At 38.6% G+C, this 6,881-nt stretch overlaps 1 protein-coding gene across 1 annotated transcript in view; it reads left to right on the top strand.

The window, feature by feature from the left end:
- The first annotated feature begins 4,130 nt into the window (after window positions 1-4,130).
- The window catches only part of UBAC2 (UBA domain containing 2), a 100,415-nt gene continuing 97,664 nt past the window's right edge, over window positions 4,131-6,881 (top strand). The window contains exon 1 of the mRNA XM_019474382.1: window positions 4,131-4,252. The gene's annotated coding sequence lies outside the window, so the exon portion shown is untranslated. The remainder of the gene's footprint in view (window positions 4,253-6,881) is intronic.

The raw sequence follows: 6,881 nt of genomic DNA, 5'->3' as shown, positions 1-6,881 counted from the left end.
AAAGCAGTGTGTCTGCCTCATAGCAGCTGGGTTTGGGAAGTTTGCAGATGATAATGGAAAAAAAACCTGTTACACAGCATGTTTCATCTGCAGCTGTGGTGTAAGCTCAGTAGGGATCCCCACAGAACATGTCCTGAGCTAATCTGAGCATCGGCGGCCACTGCTCATCAGCTGGCGTGGGCAATGTGGTCCTCTCCCAAGCCAATGCTTGAGTCTCGGGCCCAGAATAGCAGTCCAGAGGGTGAAGTTGTTCCCCGAAAAGCCCTTCTGAAACAGTAGCTTGGTCTGGCTGCCTGTTTTGACATGCTCATCTGCTGTCTCTCTTCACCTGTGAGTGGTGAACAGGCAGGGAACAGGAAATCATTTCAAAAACTGTAGCTGTTGCTGGTACCACAACTTTCACATTCTTCTCACTAGTGCAGTGGTGGCTTCTGAAGCTGCAACTACCTGAGCAGTTGCTCCATAAACCTCCCCCTCTCTTTGTGATGGATGGACACATCTATTCCTTAACTCTCTGTGCCTTGAAAGTGGTACTAGCAGCGAGAAAAGTAGTAGGTTGTGGAAGAAGAGGATTTGTGGGCTTTGTAATGAGTGCAGGGGTGGAATGTGGAGACTTAGAGGTGCTTTTCTCATTCATGTTGCATTTTAGGATCAGTCTCACGTTGCACAGTGGTAGCACAAAGGTTGGGACACTTGCCTGTGAGATTGAGGGCAGTTTTGGGGACAACTTCTCCATTGCACCAGGGGGAAGCAAAGATCTGTAGTGAAAGCTAGTTCTTTGCTCTTCATCATAGCGTGGGCACATTTTGCTCGTTATTACAAAATTACCCTGTTCACTTAGATGGGAACTCAGCACGTGTTGCAGCAACAATGCTATTTCTGCCTGTTGTTTGAATGAATTGCCAGTTCAGAAGTACTTTGGGGTTGTAAATTCATTCTGAGGTCTTTGAAGATAGATTATGATATATTTTAACTCTTCAGGGTCAAAATGAGAGTTTATCCTTTCATTCTACTTCCTTTATGTGGCATAGAGGTACTATGGTTTTTCACCTCTTTGTGCACTTTTACATTGGTGCTGCCTGGAGACACTGGTACCCAGTATAGCTTGGTACTACATGTTTCCATCCTGCAAGTGGTTGCAGATCCATCAGACTAGAATTTTGCTTTCTAAATTTTACGTTTGCATTCTAAGTAAGCAATTTGACTTGGATGTCAGAATGCCCAATTGCGCAGTATCTGGGATTGTTAGTCATTTTTGGTCTTACTGGTTGAGACATTCCACAGCAGTGGGAGGGTTGCTCCTTCACTGGTGACCTCACAGTGGTCCTTGATAAGGATCTATATGCTGTTGAGGGGTAAAGCAAACTACTGCATTGTACAGTGAAACACTTGGAAAAAAACATTTCAGGAGATGCTCTATTTATTTGGAAGGGTTTATCTTTCTCAAGTTTACTGGACAAGAATAAACTTATCAACCATGATGACATTTTGAGAAGCTTGAGAGTAGAAGTTTCCGTTACTCATGTGATGTTCCCTGTGGGTGACTGTCACATTAATGGGTTAGTTACTTCTGTGGTTTTTCACTTGGTGACATGCTTAAAAATAAGTACTTGTCCTCTATAACAAGGTTTAAAGTGTCTAAGTTGAAAGCTAAAGAAGGCTTATAATAAAAATGTGTGTTCACGCTTTTGGAGAAAACAGATAGGGTTTTGTTGGTTGGTTACTTTTGAATGCATTCAAATTAGGAATCAGCTTGATAGGATAAAGTATTTCAAGTGTGTATTACCTGTAATGTAAAAATGATCTAATGATATTAAAATTACAGTAAAATCTTAATATAAACATTAAACCTGTATAGAAATACAGAGTCACGGTGGTAAATCTAGTGTTTTGCTTGTCATGTGTTTTGTGGCAATGTGATCCTTATGTGAAAAGTATTACAGGATTAATGAGTTCTTGTAAAAATTTATTTAAACTCATGAAATAACATAAACGTATTGATAGTAAAATAACAAGTTTTATCAAACTTTGGTTCAGAAATGTCTACTGTTCTGACTACTACTATTGTTCTGATTTAGGCTGTACTTTCAAATATCTGTTGTATCCTGGTTATAAAACTGATCTTTTCACATGAAGAAATGTTAATTTAACTAAGTTAAGTTAACTAAGGGAGCATTGGCTGAGGTTTCAAGTGAATATGTGTGTGCATTGTGTGCACAGTAACTTTCAGGCAGCTCCAGCTTCTTTTTTCCCCCCAGTGTTCTACGGTACTCTGATGGCTTCAGACTTTTTTGAAGCGTCCAACTAAATCAGAGGAATGAACAATTTAAAAAATGGATGTCTAAAGACTGTAGACCTTAGTTTTGGAGAGCAAAAAAATCCAAAGAAAGATATTAAATTGAAAGGTGGATAGTTTTCTTGCATTAAAAAAAATTCAACCAGGCTTTCTGCCCTCCTGATGTCTCACACAGAAAATCTAATCATAAAAGTAGAGCTTATGGTTAGCAGAGTAACGTCAACCTGTGTCAATCCAAGTCACTGCCTAATTTCTATAAAAGGCTAGTTCTTCAAGGCATTAATTGCTTAAATGGAGTAAGGAAAGTGAGTCTGTAAATAATGAACTCAAAGGTATAGATTGTGGACTGAAAGAAGAGTTTTAAGTACAAGTTTACATTACGATACACGTAGGAAGAGATGCTTTCTTCACATGGTGAACATCAGAAGACTGCAGACTTCAAGGTGGTGTGGACTGAGAACAGCTAACAGTGCCCATCAAAGTTGTTCTTGATGTCATCAGTTAGTACTTGGATGAGGATCATGCTTAAATTATGTAGTAAGAACCGTATTTTCGATGGCAGTGGGATTGTGCCATGATTAGAATCTTGGCTTTGGTGCCTATTACCATCTTCCTTTTCTAGCAGCTCACCCTTCTAGTGTGCAGCAGATGTTGATGGAATCATTCATGGTAGTCAGTTTATTTGGATGCGTACTAAATGTTTCCTGTATTACATTTTTTTTAATGCAGTTTTGTTCTTCCTGTGCTCCTGCTCTTTACTTCCCAGCAGTACTTTTAAAGTAGTCTTATTGCTCCTTTTGTTATCTAAGAATAATGACAACAGAGCTACGGATTTCATAATATCCTGCAAAAAAGCAGTTGTCTGAAAATCAATAGGTTCTGTGCAATAACTGAGATGTTTGGAAAGGAAGTAAATGTGATTAAAGTTGCATGTGTGAAAAGAGGAAAAGTCATAGAAGAAATAATATTTCAGAGTTTCTGTATTGGCTTGAATTGTTGGGCAAGAGTTTGTGTTTTGTTGCATCAACTACACCAACAGCTTGGGATGAATTGCTGGGTATACTCCTGCTGGATGTTCCACTTAGCGGTTTTTAGTAAATGTGTATCGCAGCTTTTTCTGTACTCTGCTTGCTTTCTTCTGAGTGTCCTTTCTGAAGGTCATGCTACTAGGGGGAAAGAAGTTCTGATTTCACAAATGTCCTTATTTTATTAATTTCTTTATTAATAATTGTAATGATTGAATGGAAGGAAGATGAATGTCATGTAAATTAACTTAGATATGTTTCCTTGAATGGTGGATGCAAGTGTGGTGAAGAGAAAGTCAATTTATTCAGGACATTTATTCAAGTAGTTCCTGCTTCATAGCCTCTAGAATAAAAGCTAATCTTAATCCCTAACGCAAAGGAAACAAAGGTATTTGTTTTAACTAGATGTGCGTGTATATTTTGCTAGCGAAAAAGAGTGTTTGTTTTATTTCCTGAAACATGATTGAGCTTTAGGAGGGCTGCATAGGAGGGCATGACCTCTATTGGTGCAGAGAGCTTAGGTTTAATTATAGCCAAACAATTAATTTCATGAGAGAATGTTGAAAACAAAATGTCTGATTAATATTTAACTGTCATTAATATCGCCAAAAACTTCCTTTGGTTGGTGTGTTTTTTCTATCTATTTGCAAGTTGTTGAGAACTTGGAAAGTTGTTGAGATAAAAAGTCAAGGTGGTGCTACTGCTATTATGTTTTCCAATCACCTGTTTAAATATGTCACTTCTTAAATATGAGAGACTTTTCTCTAAAATGGCTTTTTGTTTGTTTGTTTTTTGTCTTTAAGATAAAGCACCTTTGTCAAAGAGTCTGTTATTAGTCCCAAGTGCCATCTCGATTCTATTGACTCTGCTCTTCCAACATTATCAGAAGTTCTTTGCATATAACCTACAAGCTATAAAAGAGGATTTTCAGGTAAGAGTCAGTTCATTTTGTGTGGAAAGAGACTGCAAACTATGCTCTTCTATGCAATTTTTTTTTTTCCCCTGTCTGTTTCTCCTCTGGTTCTTTCCCTTTGTCCACTGTTGTAGACCAGCTTGTTCTTACCTTTTTTACCTTACCCCAGTAGGCCACTTTTTGGAAAAAGTGAGAAAAAACTGACCTGAAACTATATGACCTGAAAGCTATGACTAAACATAGCTTTAACTTCTTTCTTTTGTCTGGGAAATGGTTGGGTTTGTATCGTTTTTCCTTCCAGCCACTGGCATTTGGAAGCTTACTGTGAATGAAGTGTGATTTAACCCATATAATAATACAAGTATTTTGATATGAATGTCAATATCTTGTTGTGCTTAGTTTTTGAGGCTGAAGAGGGCTATTGTGATCAGGTACTCTGATTATATATGATTTATTTTAACAACAGAGGCCGACTTTCACTCTGTAACTTCTGTTGTAGTTAGTTGTAGGAAACTAAAATTTGCCTATTGAAGAGAACTGCTGCTTCTAATTCGAAGATTCCAAGTGATGGGGGAGTTTGTCATGCTCGTCAGTAATCTGCTGAATTGGTTAATTATCTTACTAAACATTTCTTGCTTATTCCCAGTTCAAACTGAGATACTTTATCTTTTAGGTATTGCATCTTGTAAGGTTTTGTTCTCAGCTTAATTAAGAATCCTCTAGTATCAGTTGTAATTGTTGAAATAATGCACTTAGAAGTGATTAGATAAGTTTTGTGGGGATTTGTTGGTTTTTTTTTTTTCTTTTTTGGAAATGGCATACTACAACAGAGAAGTGTCAGCAAATGCCTCTATAACTATGTTATCCCACATGTTTTACAGTTACATCAAAAAAAAAAGTATGTAGTCAACTTAATGTCATTGAGGATGCCGATTGTAGCCTATAAGCCTTAAAAAATTATTAGACCTAGCCAGAGATACTCTGTGCTGTTGCACTCTCTGTGATCTTTCTTGTCAAGAGCAAGAGCTTTATTGTAATGATGTAGATTACAACTCTGCAAGAGCATTGCTCATATTTTCCAAGTGTCTTGCTAATGCTGTGCAGCAAAAATATGTCAATTAATGTTTGCCTTTTAAAAACGTTACGACCAAGTGTTTGGGGAGGGAGAGGAGAAAGTCTGAGAAACTATTCAAGTTTTAAATGGAAATTTTGTGGGTTTGGGGTTTGTTTGCTTATTTGTTTGGTTTGCAGTTTATCTTTAGAAGAGTCCTCTCTTTCCATTTGTTTGATCTGCTGAAAAACAGTAGTAGCTGTGTTTTATTCAAAGAAACCATCTTTACTGTGCCTTAAGCATAAACATTTGCAAGTATCTGTAGAAGCTACGATACTTTTATTGTGGTGCACTGTTTTTTTTTTTTTTTTTTCCTGAAATTGTCATTTCATTTATTGTCATAGCCTTTGGAGTAAGCTATATACTGTATAATTGTGTACCTCTGAGATCAGGGAGAACAGATCATTTAACTCCTGTCTGATGCTAATATTCAAATGAGAACACTTAAAAGAAAATTTGTTTAGAATAAATTCATCTGGGGGGATGAGTTTAATGGAATGGAATTTTTCCAGGGGCTGAACAGACATTGGATATTAGCACTTGTTAAAGCTGGTAGAGAGCATAGGAAATAAAATGTGCAGTTGCAGAAGAGTGCTTTTGATTTGGAAGGCAAAATACGTACTGTCCAAAACAAAAAGATCTTTGTCTCCATAAAGGGGACCCTCAAGAGCAGTGAAGAAACTGTGTGTAAAATTAAGATCTTGATTACATTAGACCTATGTATTTTTTTAGGCTGGCTAAAGTCAAGCGCAATTAGGCTTAGAAACCTTCCATAGTCTATGCGAGGGCTCTTCATTTAATGTGTATCATGAAATGTTCAGCTGCAAGGTCACGGCCCTGCCAGTTTGGACTTCAGGAGGGGTGGTACTCAAGCTACTGGCTAGGTTTTAACATTAGGCACGTTGACATGGGACAGCTAGAATGGTGATTTTGATACTTCCCAGTATCAAAGGACTGGGGAAGTTAGAGGATGAAGCATTGGTTGAGGCCTAAAGACCTTGAGAAACATAAAACTCAGGTAGTGTGTTGGCACTTGGACTTTCACAGAGGGGAGAATGCCTAGCAGGCTGTGGCTTAGGAATGTGTGCTGGGAGAGCCAGAGCTGAGCTGGAAACTAGCGAGGGAGATGAAAGGCAGCAAGGAAGGTTTCTGTAAGTACATCTGTGGCAAAAGAAAGGCTTAAGGAGAGCGTGGGCCCAGTCCTCGTTCTGGCAGGGGACCTAGGTGACAAGGGATATGCAAAAGGCTGAGGTATTCAGTTTGTACTAGCATGTTTTGCCTTCAGGCCTCCAAGGTCCCTAAGCCTCCTAGCAGAGTCTGTGAGATTGAAGCAGCATCCACCATTGAGAAAAATAGTTAGGGATCACTTAACCCAACTATACACACGCATGTTAATGGGGCCAGATGGGTTCATAGAATCATAGAATAGTTTGGGTTGGAAGGGACCTCTAAAGGTCATCTAGTCCAACCCCCCTGCCGTGGGCAGGGACATCTTCAACTAGATCAGGTTGCTCAGAGCCCCGTCCAACCTGACCT

Source organism: Aptenodytes forsteri, unplaced genomic scaffold (genome assembly GCF_000699145.1).
Source record: "Aptenodytes forsteri isolate BGI_AS27 unplaced genomic scaffold, ASM69914v1 Scaffold123, whole genome shotgun sequence".
Lineage (NCBI taxonomy): Eukaryota > Metazoa > Chordata > Aves > Sphenisciformes > Spheniscidae > Aptenodytes > Aptenodytes forsteri.
This window is presented reverse-complemented; position numbering and strand designations above follow the sequence as displayed.